Here is an 18,352-nt window from a genome sequence, read left to right as displayed (position 1 = left end):
CCTGAAGATATCAGATCAGCCCACTGTTGTTTCCTTGCTGTCTTCTCGCAACGTGCAGTGTTTCTTTTTGCTACCTCTACTCACGATGGCTATCAGGGGTATAAAATATAGATTTATGTGTTATCAATTATTGTTCTGCATCATTCTCTGATTTCCACAGTAAAAAGTGAATGCTGTGTGAATGTTGAAGCACAGTCATTTATGTATGTTACTAAGGGCTGGGGTTTCCCAATCTGGTCTTCAGGGACACAGGCGATCCATGTTTTTGCTCCCTCCAAACTCCCTGCCAGATAGTCAACATTTTTTGCTCCCTCCCTAGGGAGCTGGGAGGGAGCAAAACCATGGAGTGTCTGTGGGTACCCGAGGACCGGATTGGGTAACACTGCTTTGGATTATAACGATACTATGCCTTGCGTTGAAAATGAGCCAGCAGCCTGTTCTCAGTATCTAAGCAGGGATTCACAAACTGGCCTCTAAGAAGGCATTGACTGACAGGAGAAGCAGACACCTGTGTGCTGTGTTGGTACAGCCAAAGGACTGGTGAGTGGCGGCATCCTGAAATTCAGTGGAGCTGTCCAGAAGTGGGGAGACCGGAGATGCCAACTCAAAGGCTGCGGTCACAGCGGTGAACCTCTGCATCAAACCTGGAGACAAAGGGCAGGCCTGTTGAGTGGGAGGGGTGGCAGGACAGAACACAAAATCCCAGCTATCTCCATGGTTATTTCAGCAAAGGAGACGGCTAAAAACTAGCAAGACATGGATTTTTCTATTCTAAATGTTTTGTGATATTGCTGGGGCATAATATTTCCAGCTTAATGCTACTTTAACCATAAGCCCTATCTTGGTCTCATATTGCTACACTTAGGATTCTTGTAAAATTTACCCCATATATTTTTCGATACAGTTCACAGGAAGGACACGTTTAATGTCAGCAGATGGCGAGCTGCGGTCCTTGCCCCATACTGTGGCCCGGTCTAGGCTGTTACCGATCCATTTGGCGGGAAATAAAGGACGTTTCTTGGCAGAACTCATCTAGAATCTTTCATCTGTATGTGCAAGATAACAGGGGGCTTTCGTGCATAGAATGGTACTTTGGCACCCATGAGAAAGAACATTGTCCTACCTGCAGGACGTGTGCAGTCGTGAACAGTGTAACACAGCCTGCAAACGACATGAATGAATACGGATGTCCCTCATTAAAGGCATCTGTTATAAAGTTGGGTATAGAATTATATAGTATTCAGCTCCATTCCTCTGCAACGCTGCAGTGGCCCTGAAGTCCAAAAATCAACACATCAAAAGACTTCTTAATGTGTTTTGGCCGCGGCAAGAAACTCCTCTACTGAAGGTCTAAGACTTGGACGAGGGTAAGAGTGCCACTGCAGGGTATCTCCACGTCTGAAGGTGTGAGGGGTCCATTAAAACTGGACCCAAGCGCATTCTTTCCAGGACTATATCTGAGGTAATAAAAGAGGAAATAACCAGCATAAAATAATCACACGGTCTCCTTACCTGAAGTCATCCCATAGGATCAATTCAGATTTATATCCTTCCGTTCTTTTAACTTTTACTTATTGTTACCTGATTTTTAAAGTCCATCCATCCATCCATCCATCCCTTTTCCAAACCGCTTATCCTTCTGGGTCACGGGGGGTCCTATCCCAGAAGCTATGGGCACGAGGCAGGGAACAACCCCGGATGGGGTGCCAGCCCATCGCGGTATTTTTAAAGTTTTTATATTTTTCCATTTGGTAACACTTTACTTAGGGCCAAGTTTTTAGTAAATTATAAATACATTCATAATATTTATAGCCATGTTTATAATGCTTTATGAATGCATCATTATTTGCTATAAATGTGTTTATAAATTACTCAAAGCATGGCCTTAAGTAAAATGCTACCTTTCATTTACTCTATATGCCTGTATGTTGCAGGTGTATATTTTTCTGCTACAATACTGTGTGTAGTATCTCTATTGTACATTTTATCTTGCTTTTATGTTGGTGCTGGACAAAATTAATCCAAACATCCCAATTTATGCTAAAGTACTTAGCCAGGAAAGCTGTTCTGCTGTTCTGCTATTTGAAATAGCACATCAGAATGGTTAGTTGTATACGCTCGTGAAGCCCAACACAGTAATGGCTATTCGGGTTAAACACAATGGTCTGGTCATGCTTTCTGAATGCTACTGAACTACGTGAAATATTCCAGACACCTAAGGGAAGATAGATGCTACCCTGATCATGTGATCAACCTGCGTCAATGAAAGCATTCCATTTGCCTTTCAGTGCACTCAGTATAGCTCAGTCTAGCAAAGTTAGAGCAGTTTAATAGGAGAGGAAGTATATGCACCCAACTTGCAAAATTTGATGTGGCTGATGGGACAGTTTGTAAAAGTGACAAAAAAGAGACAAGTGTTTGATGTACATGCTGTACCCAAAAATCGCTGGTAGTAAGATAAATTTTCTTGAAATGTGTTGAGCAACGCTTGACGACAGATGTGATAGGAGTGACAGTCAGAGAGGTCCGATGATCTAAAATGTGCGGATACTCTCTTGCAAGGCGACAATGGGATTCCTCATATTCATTCAAATAATTTGCTAGTATGAAAATGAGAAGATTCTACTCACGTGCTAACATGCATTTTCATAAGCAGTCTTATAGAGTACCAGGCTTCACAGCACCTTGCCATGGAAATAGCTGGACTTTCATGGTAACTCCAGGTATATTTACTGTGGAAAGAGCTTACAGTCTATTATTGCACCTATTGTAGATACATTGACTTTGGGACAACATGGCTTAATGTTTGCTTGGCTTCTCCGATATTCAGAGATATCCAGAGATATCCTAAAACTCTGTCCGGGTAAGTAAGGCGATGTGCATTTTTCATCAGCACCATCAGTGAACCTCGCTGGCAGAGCCTGCGTGATGCTTCTGGTGCGCCGGGGATGATTAAAGAGTTTAATTCTTTCGTGCCTGACAAAGTACCGAGGATATGCATGTAAAGCCCACATTAATTAAAATGACCTGCCATGGTCCCTGTGACATCACAAGCCTAATACTTTCTGCTAATTGTTACCCCCCCCCCCCCCCCGCCCCCCTTTCCCCTTAACTGGGATTTGCAGGTTCGGAAAATAACAGCTGCCTCCTGTCCGTTTATGGCCACAGTCTGCTTCTCTGCTGCCCCCACTGAGAGAGTCTTGCCCTCCCCAGTTCCCCATGCATCTTACAGACATATTTTTGAGCCATAACTTTTAAAAATACTTTCCTTACTTCTTCAGCACATTAATTTGATCTGCTCTTTTGGAACTGCTGTTAAATAAACCCCTGCATGAGCATTTCATCGAGATATATACAGATTTATGAAAGCTAGAAAATACAATATCTGCTGATAAATATATCCCAGTTAAAATGTTAGACATACAGCCGCGAAAAAAAAATTAAGAGACCACAGCACAATTTTTTGTTTCACTTATTTCTCAGTTTATGGGTGTGTGTCTGTGAATAATATATATTTTCTGCAAACTGTAGTCTGGTTCTTCTCATTAATGAAGGGCTTCTTCCTTGCCTTGTGGAACCTCAGTCCTGCTTCTAGGAGCCTGATATGAACTGTCCTAGCAGTGCACCTCACACCTGCACTAAATGTTTCCCATTCCTTTCGAAGGTCACTTGATGTCATCTTACGATTCATGAAAAATTGCCGGATAAGTTAACGGTCATCTCTGGCGTAAGAAAGTCGCTTCCTCCCTCTACCTGGCTGATTCCTCGTCATTCCCAGTGTCTCCTGCTTCACCTTATTCTTGTGTACTGCTGTCTTAAAAATTTTGAACCTGAAAGCATCCTGCTGTTCAGTGTATCCTTCTGCCAGCAGAACCGCAATTAAACCATGATTTAAAAATGCAGATTTGTTTAAAAATATAGAGTGGTCTAAATTTTTTACACAGCTATTAATTGTTTTACCTATGGATATTGTTCTGTTCTTCAAGACCATCTGTGATACTGTGTCTACTTTAAGCAGCACATCAGCGTACTTTTCATTTATCCTCAGAGAACCCCTGTAAAATATACCCCAGTGGCTGAGAACAGATCTTATACCTCTGCACCTTATATGTAGTCTCCATCTTGCGTGGTCACTGTCACCTAAAAATATTAAAAATGTAAGAAAGTTAGTCCTTGCTGCACAGATACTGAGGTACTTGAAATTCTTCTCCTGTGTTCTTTCCTACCAGTAGGAACCTTTGAGGATAACAAAAGTATTCATGAGGTTTTAAATAATTCATTGAGGTCCTCGGGTCACCCAAACGGTCATACTGTATTCCTTTAATTATATGAAATCTCATCAAAGCATTTACCTCTTTCGACTTCCATCTCTGTTCACTATTATTAACTCCTTCCGCCGCAGATGGAAATAACTCGCTATGTTAATCTCCAAGCCTGGGAATTACCTTTGACATTCACTGACAGCTGCTATGCCAGTGTTTTGTTTTGCTGCAGTGCTAATGCGATGGTGAGGGTGTCCTGGCCTTTCCCAAAATCAGTGGCTTTCAGCAGAGCTGTTGGGCAGAATGGCCTACTGGAGATTTTGGGTTAGTGTATCACACAGAGAAGTACCTGCTGGTGGTGGGCTAGTTATGTTGCTGCGTGGGTTTCTGTGGGAACCCCTCTAGCGAATGTACCATGCTGAAGTTCACACAGGGTGCTTACGGTGCCATTCAAAAGCATGGACATGCCAAGAAGAGTGATAGTGTCACATCATGTGACCTGGCCACCTGACCCGAATACAGTAGAAATGGTTTTGGGGGAGTTTGACTAGAGAATGAAGGAAAAGTGACCAATGAGAGCTCAGCATATGTGGGGCCTCCTTCAGGACAGCTGGAAAAGCATCCTAAGAGGCCACTTGCGTAAAGGAATAAGGAGGGTCAGCCAGTATCCGGAGCAATTGGGATTAAGGGCTTTGCTCAATGTCTCAATGGTGGGATCACTCTGCCGACCCAGGGATTTGAACCAACACCCAGTCGTAACGGAAAGTGACGGCAAAACCAAAAAAGCATGAAAATACACCTGTTAAAAATTCCCTCCATAGACTATTCATATTGCGGTGGGCGTTTTGTGCCTGCATCATTAAGGTAACTTGCCTTTGGTGACTAAATTATTACTTAGGAATAAGACTGAGGACACAGATATATGGTTTGCTGGTCCAGAAAGACATTCCATTGCCTAGAGAAAAATGTCTCCTTCCATAATTCAATATAATAAATGAAAAGTGCATTTACTTAAAGCAAAGTATTGGTGCAAAGTTTGTAAATCAAATATATTCCTCCTACAAAATATCAGTAACAACTTGGTTGATTTGAAAAAAAAATTAATAAGTAATAACACTCAGTTAATCAAATGGAAGTGCCTATGCATGCATAAACAGGTGCCGTTTACTTCTGGCAGTCATGCGTGAAATAGAGCTGTTTTAGTTGCATGGTAATATTTAAATCATGAAGCTAAGCAGTTACTAGTAATAGGTTCCCTGATTGTTAGACATGCAGAGCTGGGCAGGATTTGAGGGACATGGTGACAGACCTGCCTTGCGATTCAGTGCTGCTCTTTGATTGGTACATTTGGTTCTCATTCTGCTGCCCGTCCTTGACGTATGGAAGGCTGTCGGTCACATGACTGTGCAGCAAGAGGATTGGGTAGAGAGCTTAATGTGAAATTCAGACTCATTGCCAGGATTTTAGTCATATGATGTGTTAAAGATTGGGAGTTAAGGGTATTTGGCATGTGCTCTTTGAGTTTCTTCCCAGAAAGGCATGTCATAGAACTCCGTAATATGTTTAGCATTGTGTGTGCCTTGTAGCAGACATACCTAGAAAGATGTTTTCCGCTAAGAGGATTTGACCAAGATCTTTCCATCTGGACCTGCCAGGGGGCAGTCTGATGGAACATCAGAAGAATTCGTATTTATTTGAATGCAATTGCATTCTCTCTACATCTAATCACTACAGGGGGAATAAAATGTTGTTGATCCTCAAACCTTAAAACAGCATAAGGAAACATTGCGTTAGGTACTGAACCACAAACCGTGGAGGGCAGAAGAAGAAAGACCACCGGAGTAATTAATCATTTTAGATAAAGGGTGTCATGTAAGACAAATCTATGCATTGTGTGTACAATAACAATAGTTTAACATCAGTGTCCAGGACAGCGTAAAAGCCTCATCGCACGTTCATATATAATGATTAATGTTTTATGAGCAGTGCATAGACATTCATAAAAGATACATAGCTTTGCAGGCATTGTGAAGGATTTATCCAAGACTCAGCTTAGGTAATTTGTTGTAATTGTTATTTTTACCTTGTCTATCCTGTGCAAAAATGTATTTCCACGGCAAACCCCTTAAATCCTAGGTTTTTGCAAAGCACCACTCTCACAGCCCACTCTGTTTATCCGACAGTTTTTAGTCAGTCGCAGATTAGGCATATTTAATTATTCCCTAACAAAGAGAAAGGGACTGTGTGCCCCAGAAAAAAAACAAAAGCTGATTTATCGTGCCGCTTCAAATCACATCTCTCTGACATGAGTAGAAATGACATTTGAAAGGAAATTTAAAAATAAGACCAGTGACTCACCTCTTATTAAAATCTCCAGACTTCATTTTATACCCGCCTGAGCTGTCCAGCGTCATCAGCACTGGAGATTCCGACACGATACAGAAGGTCGTGGTTAACCTTGATGTTGACAGGACTCGAGATTTTTTTAATAGCATTGCCATGATCTGATCTGCACCAGCCGCTGCCTCTTAGAATTATGGTATAACTTCAGACTGACATGACAGAAGATATAAAAACACAAAATAACAATATCTGGGAAGATACTTGAATGCCAAGGAATTCTGCAGGACTTCACTGTGCGTGATAGTCTATTGCCACATCTCTGCAGGTGAAACTGACTATATCTATATCATTTATATTTAGACCTGTAATGGCAACCTGCAGTGAATAACTAAATTAAACCATAAAAATGCTTAGTTTCTAGGTTTATGTGTAATCTTATGTCAATATTGGATTGCTATGACATACCTTTGCTTTTAGCGCAAGTCTTCAGTTATTTCTCTACAAGCTGTCTTTTTGGGGACCGACTGATATGCAGTGATGAATTCATTATATTCCGACATTTTGCTGCGGAGGAGAACAGCAGCTCACTGCTGACAGTCGACCCTCTCCTAACTGCCATGGATAATAATGCATAACTCTTATACAAGGTATATGTGTTCATTTTGTGTTAATTTGCATTTTATATTTAATGAGTAATGCTAAAGATAGTAACCGCATGCCACAAATCTATCAGAACATAATGATGTGAATATCCTCAATTCTACATCAATAATACACCGAGTGACATTGCATGAACAGTGAATGTGACTTACCATCATGCATAATACACACACCATTCCATCCCACTCAGCATTGAGGGGTATAATGTGATAAAAGGGTCTGTGAAGATTCTTGGGATCGTTTCTTCCTATATATAGATTCCACATTTGCCGCACCTTGTCGCAATGGGAAACCTCAAAAGCCCAAAGCGGGGAGGTGTGTCCTGCTATTAAAATGCAAGTTTGAATTTCTTTAGCCTATAAGACTCCCTCTAAAATCAATTCCTACGGTAGATATAGGATGATCTCTAGCTAATTTTATGGGTGTAGACTAACTGTGAACTTCTCCATAATATTCCATTTTTTTTTACACATTTTGGCCTGGTTTTCATCATCCAGAATTCCATCATCTGTCATACTGACTAACTGTTGCCTGCCTGGGAGTAAGAGTCATTTGATTTCCTCTTGAATGTTGCCACCAAGGTCGGGCTGTATTCTAGAATTTCTAAATATCAGCACAGTTACAACAGGTAATCTAGTGTCATGTTGCCATAGCAATGTTACGGTCAAATAAATATTCTCCATAGCCAGACTCCTTATGCCATAAATATCCCTCATATTCATTCTGAGCCACAACGCAAAGCGCCGTTTGGATTCGTGCCCATTGGATGCAGCTCCACATATGATCTTTACTGGAATGCTGCAAGAACAGTGAAGGTTGGGAATGGTCACCATATGACAATCTAATAATCTGACAATCCTAGGAAGAAGAGCACAAACTCAAAAATGTACCTAATGAAACAGCTGCAGGTTCAGCTCGTGCGATTTACTATGCCATTAATAGAAAGGTCCTTGTTTGCCTACGAAAAGGTCAAAAGATTGTTCTGTCGCTATATATCCACTTTTCCGCTGGAGGAATCAGTTCAGCCTTTCTCGGAGAAGTGATTAAAATTATTTTGGCAGAGGTCCATGTCAGCGCTTTCTGCCCACAAACTAAATAGCTCAGCCGGGCGAAACCGGAATTACATTTGAACCCAATAAAAAAGGTGAGTCAGTTATGACCATTATGCACGGACTGTTGTTTCTGCAGCAAGGAGTGACTCTGTGAATGGAGCAGAGCACCGTCTCAGACTGAAAGTTTTTTGGAGACACGAAGATGGCAGAAGCTCCAGAGAGACTCTGGAATCGTGGGACTGCCAGGGTGATAAACTCTTAATGACTTCTGAGCTTCCAAGCACAGAGGGAGATGCTAAACTGGATGCCGTATGAATAACCTTCTGCATTACTCATCCATCAAGCCCTTCCTGCAAGACTCACACCTACAGGGACAAAAAGGGAAACATGCCCATTGCTCTTATTCAATCATTGTCTGTTTACTGATAAATGCATGGTGGTTGTCCAGAAATCCTCATCTGTTCTCAGCAGTATGACTTCTGTTCTGAGGTTGGATTCCATTCCTTCACCACAGCCACACCCCCCCCCCCCCCCCCCATCAGGTCTCCCTCACTAGAATACTGATTCAGCTGTGTCTCACTCTTCTATATGGTTCCTCTTAATTGCCTAGCCTACTTAACCGGTTTCTTCACTGTGAGGAATTTTTGATTCACGTCCAATCCCCATTCCTGATCCCTGCCACCCCCATGTGCCTGGTTGTCCTCCCATGTGGTTCAATGTGAGTGATTCTTCCAAACTCCAGCCCGGTGAGTATGAGTTCTGATCCCTCTCTCAGTACAAGTGTGTGTTCCACTCCCCCTGAGTCTGCATGTGTGCCTGCCTTACCCTGTACCCCCAGGCATGGGCAGATTATGGCTCGGTCCCACTGGATCTTAGGGGGACCTCAAACAACGTTCCATACGTTGTGATGCAGTCCGTGGCCAATTTTAGATTAAATAAAGCTGTAGCTTTGGCTGTGCCAGTCATTTAAGGCCCTACACCAGTTTTAGCCAATTTGTATTAAAAGAAGCAATTCCTGGGGCTCTAAGTCCCCTTTAATTGCCTAAAGGCGGCGTCAAGCCCCGTCATCTATGTTCAGATGCTAGTTAGATGCACCGGTTAGTGCAGACTGGGATTTAGGGGCCTCGGTTTCCCATTTCTGATGAGAGCCTTTGACCATTTTTAGATGAAATCATCCAGTAAATAAGGCAGTGCTCGCTGTTTTAGGAAGGGCCAGAGCTGTCTTAGATAGTACACATTTCTTATCACAAACTGTGGGTTTTGGGGGCTCCCTCAATTACCAAGGGGCACCCCAAGCTTTGTTCCCATTTGTGAGTCTCTTCAGCAATTGTTTTTTAGATAAAAATCTTCCAGTAACAATAGCACTGCTAGTTCTTTATGGAGGTACCCTTATGGCATGTGTACACTATATAATTTTAGCCTGTGCCGCTGTAGCCTGTGCCGCTGTAGCCTGTGCCGCTTTAGCCTGTGCCGCTTTAGCCTCTGCCGCTGTAGCCTGTGCCGCTTTAGCCTGTGCCGCTTTAGCCTGTGCCGCTGTAGCCTGTGCAGTTTTTGTTCATGCTACCAGGATGGACCTTCTGGCTTTCGGACTCCCACTTGTTCCACTGACTGTGGCCTCTGCCTATCATACCTGTTCCCCATTTACCCTGCGTGTGGATCCTGGCTCCCTGAAGGCTTTTGTTACACATGTAGGTCATAGAGTAATAATCAACAATAATGAAGAATAATGTGCAATGAAGCAAAGTCAATCATAGGTGCTCCCTAACGCTGCTTATTTTGCTTAATATAACACGTTCCTGAAAATCAACATGTCTAATCGGTTAATTTGTTTGCGACTTTTTTCAAGATCATGGGGGGGGGGGCATAATATAATCTGCTACTCCATGGACTCACAAGCTCTTTCAGCCTCATAGCTGGTATGGTCTCTGTTAACCCGATGCTCTTGACAGTTTGGGCACACACACATGCACGCGTAGACACACTCTTCTTTTTAAATAGCATGAACAGGATCTTGGGGATTGTGGGGGTTGCAGACAGAGAGGCCTGGAATGACAGAGGATGTAATTAAAGTCAGTCAGCCAGCGGATCTGAAGCGATTGCTACCTGGAGCTCGCCCAGAGACGGGTCACGGAGGTGAATGACTGCAGAGAACATTTAAGATCAAAATAATGAGGCCGGAGGAAGGGCAGCAAGGAGCCTCCACTTGTCAGTCCTAGGGAGTCTTTTTTTAAGGTCTGTGAAAAGGAGGTGAGAGGACTACAGGGAACTGCAAGGCAAAAGCAGCCCACACTCATGTTTTTCCGTATGTGTGTCAACTTGTGTTTCGAGCTGACCAGTAAGGTCAGGACCTTATACCTCCGGTGAGCCCCGGGCCTAGACTGGACTCCAGCTTCCTGATTTAAAGAAATTCTTTTTCGATTTGTTTGATTACTGGACCCCCACAGAATCGGTGGACTGTGGGGATGTGGGAAGCGTGGTCACCAGAATACTGTGCAGAATACAGTGTATGGGCATGGAGGAGACGTCTTGCTTGCGCACATAGTGTATTAAAGGTCTACTACAGCCACGTTTGTCCCTGTTACTTTCCCGAGCTCTATGGCACATCATTAGTTGCCATACCCAGGATCTATCTTGAAACTGACTAAGATTGACCTTATGCAGTATTACACATTGTGCTATTCTTAATATTCAGACAGGAATAGACCACTTCCAAATCCAGGGTAAGAGTAGTAATTATGTATATTTGAATTGTTTTATATTTCCTATTACTGCTACTAAAAATGTTTATAATTGTATCAAAGATATTTAGTTGGCTATTACGGTGCCTTCCTCTCCCTCCAGCAAGTCATCATCCTGTCCCAGCCCTAGCCTGGAATTATCATTATCACCATGGGACTCCCTTTGGTCAGCCCGAGTGGTACAGCAACCCTAAGAGCAAACCAGAGTCCACATGCTGGTGACATGGATCCTGTGTGTGTGGGTGGATTAGGTTTATATTACAATGTGGGGACCAAATGTCCCCCACAATGTAATAAAAAGCTGTTTTTTTGCCATTGTAGGGACCATTTTACAGGTCCCCACAAAGACCTATAAATGCAATCAAAAAATGCCAAAGTCGTGTACTTTGTTTAGTTATTTATGGTTGAGGTTAGGGCTGGGTGGGGGTTAAGGTTCACATCGTTGGGATGAGAGTTTTCCCATAGAAATGAATGGAGAGTCCCCACAAAGATATGAGTAGATGTTTTTTTTTTTATTATTATTATTACAAGAACCTTTATGCAGCACCTGTCATTCATGCGGTTATTTTATGCATTTTACGACCATATGAAAGTACATGAGATATAAATGTCAGTAAAGAAATTCAATATACAAGATTTGCAAGCTTTGCTCCGTATTTCTGCCGCACACAATCAAGCCTCTTCCACCTGTCCATCTCAGTTATTTATCTGGGTCAGGGTCACAGGGGGTCCAGAACCTATTCCAGCTTGTATAGGGCACAAGGAAAGACACCAGGCTCTGACAGGTGGGAGGGGGGTCCACGTGATACAGGGGGAAGATACCAGTGGACCACAGGCAGAATTCAGACTCTTCAGCCCGGCTTTTCTGATTATAAAATAAGTTTATTCTGTAAGGTTTATTGTATACTTCAGCAATATTCATTTGTTCTAAGATTCTGGAGTTCAGACGACTGTGACCCTGGGTGAACCACATCATTTTGTGTCAGAACACTCTGCCATTTCTGATTTTACTTTCTGTTTTTTGTTTTGGTTGATTTCATTTGAGCTCTGCTAAGTGTATTCTGTAACCTTGGACATGTTGTTGTATTAAAAGAAGCAATTTCAGTACCATAATGCTGTGCTGTGCTCATCTGAGATTGTGAGAGCAAAGTCAAACGGTCAGGGGGTGGAGCTGCACCAATAAAATGCCAATTTGGCAGACGTTTGTCATAGTCGTTATGAATGTTGTTATTTTTATTTTCACAGCGTCAAACCTGTGGAAATGGGTGAGCACTTTAGAAACCCACGCTGGCCAAGTGCCAGCGGTGTTTGTACTGGGGCCAGCTGTTACCTAGGCAACAGTGTCACCAGGAATATGCTGACCTAATATGCTTGCCTCTGAGAGTGGCCACAGTACAGCAGACTGAAGGGCATCTCGTAGGAGACATATGGTACTTATTGCTGAGGGTATACATTTTTTACTATCTCATCAGAACAACTGTAAAAAAAAAATCAACAACTGTAAAACCGACGATGTATAAACAAGGCCGGGAACGGATCATAAAAGATGTTGTTTATTTGTCATGCTGTTACTGTAAACCACAATCTGCGTTTTGGTTCACCTATTTTTACATTTTTTTTCTCCTTGATTAGTATCTCCTTTGAAACCAGGTTTATAATACTGACAAAGAACTGCATCTATTTCCAAAAAAGTCACGTATATGATACAAATGCCTACACGTCTCACACAATGACGGGGGTGACAGTTCATAAACTGAGTCAGGCCATCGTATCCATGATCAGAAGGTTGTTGGTTATAATCCTGTGGTTGCTGACTGTTGTCACTGTGGGGTCCTTCAGCAAAGCCCTTAATTCCATTTCCTCCAGGAATTGGCTGACCCTGCCTCCTCAAAATGTACATTGTTTTGGGTAAAAACAAAGTTTTCTTTCTTATATTCCTGGCTTGTATCTGTTTTAGGGTACGACATGATAGGGCAGCGTTCTCAAGAAATTATTAATTTACTCAATGAAATACATGAAGGTTATTGGCTGCTTCCAAAGTACAGGGCAGCTAAATGCCTGTTGTTTCTCTTCTTACTGTTTTTGGGGAAGATCATTACTTCACATAGTGACAGTGACACTCGGGACACTGAGCAGAGCTTCCCATAAATAGGAATGTCTAGGATGCTGACAGGTGTCACTGATGTGGAAAAAGGAAGGAAAGCCATCAGTGGACATTAAGCTAACCAGTCACAAGTAGGCACTTTGGCAATGGACCCAAAGGGTGCAAGATTATACTACTGAAACGGAGACTTCAGTGCTAAATGCCACATTAATAAAAGCTGATTGTTTTAGTTGAATAAATGTAAAAAGAAAAGCAAAAAAAATTTTGCCATGGTGCGTCACACTGTACCTTCAGGGCTGTGCCTCAGCTGTGTGAGTAAGTGCGTTTAGTTTGCATGTTCTCCCCTGGGAGCTCTGGTTTCCTCCTATGGTCCAAAGACATGTAGTTAGGCTAAATTTCTTTTTAATTTGTCTTTTGCTATGTACTTTGCTTGTACATGACTTTGGGGAAAAAAGCATCAACTAAATAAATAAACGCAACATAATGTAATGGTATGTGTGTGCATTAGTCCCGTCCAGGACGTACCTGGGCACTGGGAACTGTGCTGCCTCTGCTGGACTGGCATCCCGTCCAGGACGTACCTGGGCCCTGGGAACTGTGCTGCCTCTGCCGGACTGGCATCCCATCCAGGACGTAGCTGGGCCCTGGGAACTGTGCTGCCTCTGCTGGACTGGCATCCCGTCCAGGACGTACCTGGGCACTGGGCACTGTGCTGCCTCTGCCGGACTGGCATCCCGTCCAGGACGTACCTGGGCCCTGGGAACTGTGCTACTTCTGCTAGACTGGCATCCCATCCAGGACGTACCTGGGCCCTGGGAACTGTGCTACTTCTGCTGGACTGGCATCCCGTCCAGGACGTACCTGGGCACTGGGCACTGTGCTGCCTCTGCCGGACTGGCATCCCGTCCAGGACGTACCTGGGCCCTGGGAACTGTGCTACTTCTGCTAGACTGGCATCCCATCCAGGACGTACCTGGGCCCTGGGAACTGTGCTGCCTCTGCTGGACTGGCATCCCGTCCAAGACGTACCTGGGCCCTGGGAACTGTGCTGCCTCTGCTGGACTGGCATCCCGTCCAGGACGTACCTGGGCCCTGGGAACTGTGCTTCCTCTGCCGGACTGGCATCCCATCCAGGACGTACCTGGGCCCTGGGAACTGTGCTGCCTCTGCTGGACTGGCATCCCGTCCAGGACGTACCTGGGCCCTAGGAACTGTGCTGCCTCTGCTGGACTGGCATCCCGTCCAGGACGTACCTGGGCCCTGGGAACTGTGCTGCCTCTGCTGGACTGGCATCCCGTCCAGGACGTACCTGGGCCCTGGGAACTGTGCTGCCTCTGCTGGACTGGCATCCCGTCCAGGACGTAGCTGGACCAGGATAAGCAGATAGATGGAAAGTCTAAAAAGTATTAGTGATGATTCTATGCTGCGAGTTTCTGTGGAGGCGCATGATGAGTAATAACAAATCACACATTATCCCATTATCCAAATTAATGGCCGGAATGACTAAGTTAAATAGTACCACAATATTTAGCTTTAGCGAGTTTTTTCCAGCATCGTTAACTCTACTTGCAAATTGCAGCTACCACATTAACCTACAAAACCAACAGAGTAAACCGACTTTGTATTCATAAACCACAATCCGTTTCTTTCAAAAAGGTATTATACTCGAGAAAGTGTTTATTTACCCGTTAAATCTACTCGGTCAGGATTTGAGTGTAGCGCGATGCCCCACTGCTCAGCTCTTACCGTATTCTCTGATTTTGGGCTGTGTTCCCATCTTCTAAAGTGACCATAAGCCAGGGACACAGACAGGGACGAGGTCACTGGGGCACGGGCCCAACTGATAGGGGTTCAAATATAGTTCAAATTCAAAACATATCTTTGATTGATGATAAGGTTGGCCCCTCTTGTGTCCCCCCACCTAGAATCGCCCCTGCCATAGGCAAGTTGCTCATATTTGTTTTCAAACCCCTGCCAATAATAACAAATAAAAACCAGCTTAGGCCCTTAGCTGGTCTTAGCCGGTTTTAGCTGGTCTTAGCCGGTTTTAGCTGGTCTTAGCCGATCTTAGATGTTCATGTCCCAGCTCTTGCTGCCCTTGATGGTTTATCCTTGTGGATCACCAGCTGGTATGACCAGCCAAGCCAGCTAGAATAACCATAGTAAGCTGTTATGACCAGCTAAACCATCAATCCATCGTGCAAAAAACTACCCTAAGTCAGTCAACAGGGATGTCAGCTGTAACAGGAAATGGGGTGAGTTTCCTCTCTATGGTTATAGGGACAGGGGGCTCATGGGTATCATTAGTGCTTCCTAAACACTGAATAAGGGGGTTTGGGTGTGGCAGAAGCATCTCAGTAGGCAATCCTTTAATGAGGACTGGCTGCCATAATCTCAGCAGCTCTCCCTTCAAAAGCATCTGTCACTGTCATTCCTATGCCGTCTATCCAAAAAGGGCGGAGCCTTGCTGAGACCTGGGGGGTGACGCTCTGGTTATCTCACACAGGAGGGGAGGGTTCTTTGTAGTCGGGGAAGTATGCTGTCGCAACGGAATTGACGCAACCATCTGCATCCCGACTCAAGGGCCTTCGTCTGAGGTGAGCCTGACACATCAGAGGAGCTCCTTGGGATTTGTCGCCAGCAGATGGAGCGAGAACTTCCAGTCATCTTCTTCAGCTTCACAACATATTATGCTTTCTTGTTATATAACTACCAGCCAGTACACGTTTTTTACGTTTGTAAAACCTCCAGTTTCCTTTGATCTCCAGGATTTTCAATGCCTTATCAGGGCAGTCACCACAATTAAATATTATAATAGTTTCCCTTCTGGTATTTGAACCTGCAAATGTTTTCCCAGAAATCTGATTTCTTAAGCACACAGCTAATTATGGCCCCTTTCAGGATACTGCACTACAGAAAGCATCTCCATTCTTGTTCTTTGCTGCTCTCCTTGAACGGGAAACCTCTAAGTGATTATCTCAGATTATGAATGTCTAGAGACATTAAATGTCGGAGTGATTTCTGGGAGATGAACTCTAGGTCACAAGACAATGGTGGAGATATTGCTATTGAGGTTTCAGATAAACTCTTGAGTCAGATCCAGGACAGTCTGTCCTAAATTTTTAAGAAGCAAAATTTTACAAAGAAGCAAAGAAGATTGCAGATTTTTAAAAATCATGCTCCACGGGAAATAAGCATGAGAACCAAGGGCTGTTTTTCAGAATGTCCTCGACATTAAAAAGAAGTTGCAACCTTCTAGTTCAGGAATATGCTGAAGGACGTCAACAGGCAAATAAAAACTGATGGAACAACGACTGAGCGGAGATGGAAGCAATTGAAGATCTTTACGGCAAAGACATCAAGAACCAAGAAACATTTAATGAGGTCGGAACCTTCAGTGATGGAAGAGGAGACCTGAGCAGATTGAGATTGCTGCCAAAAGGAAATCCCATGAGGACAGATGACATCCCAATAGAAACATTAAAAGAAACTGAAGAACCAATGAAGTATGAAGAATCAAGCGTTGACCAAATTATACCAACACATTTGAAAAACAAATTAATATCCTTTAGAATGAAAGAGGTCAGATTCTATTTCACCACCTAAAAAGGAGACCTGACTGTATGTATACTGTGCTGCTATTTCCCTTATATTACATGTAACTAAGATTATGCTGAAGATCATTCAATGCAAAATGTTCAGTGCATCTCTAAACAAAAGCAGGCACAGTCAGGACAGAATGCAGAGAATCTGACTGATGTCAAAATGGGTTGAGGTCAAGGTTGGACAAGAGTGCATACTGCTGCCATATCCATACCATACCTATGCATGGAGAACTGGAGAAGTTGAACTGGAGGAACACAGCTGTGGGGTCTACTGGTGGTAGAAATATCAACTTTTAATATTTGGATGAAACCACACTTACAATGGTAAATACAGAAGATCTGAGTACATTTACAAGGAAAGTTAATGGGCCGAGAGAAATGTCAGTCATGGCTTAAATGTAAAGAAAACAAAAGTTATGACAATGTAAAAATCGCAATCGAGAATGTAAAAACTTTAGCTCTGACGGCGGTGAAGTAAATTATAGACGGCTTTTACCTCATTAGACAAATCATCAATAACGAGACCCAGCACTTGGCAGAGCTGCGATGAAGAAGCTAGAAAAGATCTTCGGATGTATTGATATATCTCTCAGAACAAAGATCGGAATTATTCAGAGGACGGGATTTTCCGGGACTCCTTATCGATTGGAAATGCAGACAATGAGGAAGCAGAAGAGGATGAGTATCAGTGCCTGTGAAGTTTGTGCTTATAAGAAGACACTGGACGGAGAGAGACGACTAGCAATAAGGTGGATCTTCTCATTTATCCCAAACCACTGAACATCCTGAGCACCAAGGCAGAAGAACAAAGTATATGTTCTGGAGGAATATAATCTTTATGTTCGTCAAGTGAGTACATCAGCTATATGGTACATAATACATATAATCTATGTAACATAACACATACATGCTTGTATATGTATTTGTGGAGAATTTTGTGCCAGATGAAAATGAAATGAAAATCGAAGAAACCGCTCAGTAACTCCAGCATTAATCCCATGCTGACCTCTGGTGGCGTGAAAAATTATAGTAGCCTGGTCTTGCTTTTCTGATACTTACATTTTATTTAGCAGACACATTTATCCAAAGCCAAAGACATTTTGATTTTTTTCTGAGAACACAGGGTTAGACAGTCCCTGTAGGGGCCCGATGGTGGCATCATGCTGCTGATATTTGAACCGGCAACCTTCTGGTAACAGAACCCCAACCCACTTAGCCACACCCCTCCCACATAAGAGAGCAGAACATTGAAAAAATGCAAAAGGGCGTGGCTCACTAAAGGAATTACTACGCTATGTCTTTTACATCATAATCTGCTCCTTAAAAAATCTTTATTGAGAAAAGCGGAAACAACATCCTGATATTTTCACACCAGGATCAAGATGTTTTCAGTACTTTACCAACAGGTCATTATGGTAGTGAAATATGAAAATAGCTTGAACCATTTAAGATTTTTTTCAAAACAGCTTTAATACCTTTCTTTTCTATCAGAATGTGGCATGCAGCAGTGTTGACTATCCTGTGTGGACTGTGCAGAGAGGAGACCTCTGGAACACCTTGAGGGAAACTGGGTCACAAAAATGTATTT

At 43.2% G+C, this 18,352-nt stretch overlaps 1 long non-coding RNA gene across 2 annotated transcripts; it reads right to left on the bottom strand.

Moving 5' to 3' along the window:
- Positions 1-13,111: 13,111 nt before the first annotated feature.
- LOC125714353 (uncharacterized) lies at positions 13,112-15,158 on the bottom strand. 2 transcript variants are annotated; one of them, XR_007383650.1, is made up of 6 exons: positions 14,906-15,158; positions 14,413-14,524; positions 14,301-14,356; positions 14,189-14,244; positions 13,448-13,523; positions 13,112-13,234 (listed from the first exon to the last, which is right to left on the bottom strand). It is a non-coding gene; the product is annotated as an uncharacterized LOC125714353 (long non-coding RNA). The 2 variants fall into 2 exon arrangements; XR_007383649.1 differs by lacking the exons at positions 14,189-14,244; positions 14,301-14,356.
- Between the last annotated feature and the right edge of the window lie 3,194 nt (positions 15,159-18,352).

The sequence above is a fragment of the Brienomyrus brachyistius genome, chromosome 19 (genome assembly GCF_023856365.1).
Source record: "Brienomyrus brachyistius isolate T26 chromosome 19, BBRACH_0.4, whole genome shotgun sequence".
In the NCBI taxonomy this organism is placed as follows: domain Eukaryota; kingdom Metazoa; phylum Chordata; class Actinopteri; order Osteoglossiformes; family Mormyridae; genus Brienomyrus; species Brienomyrus brachyistius.
Note: the sequence above shows the minus strand (reverse complement) of the source record. Positions and strands in the feature narration are given on the sequence as shown.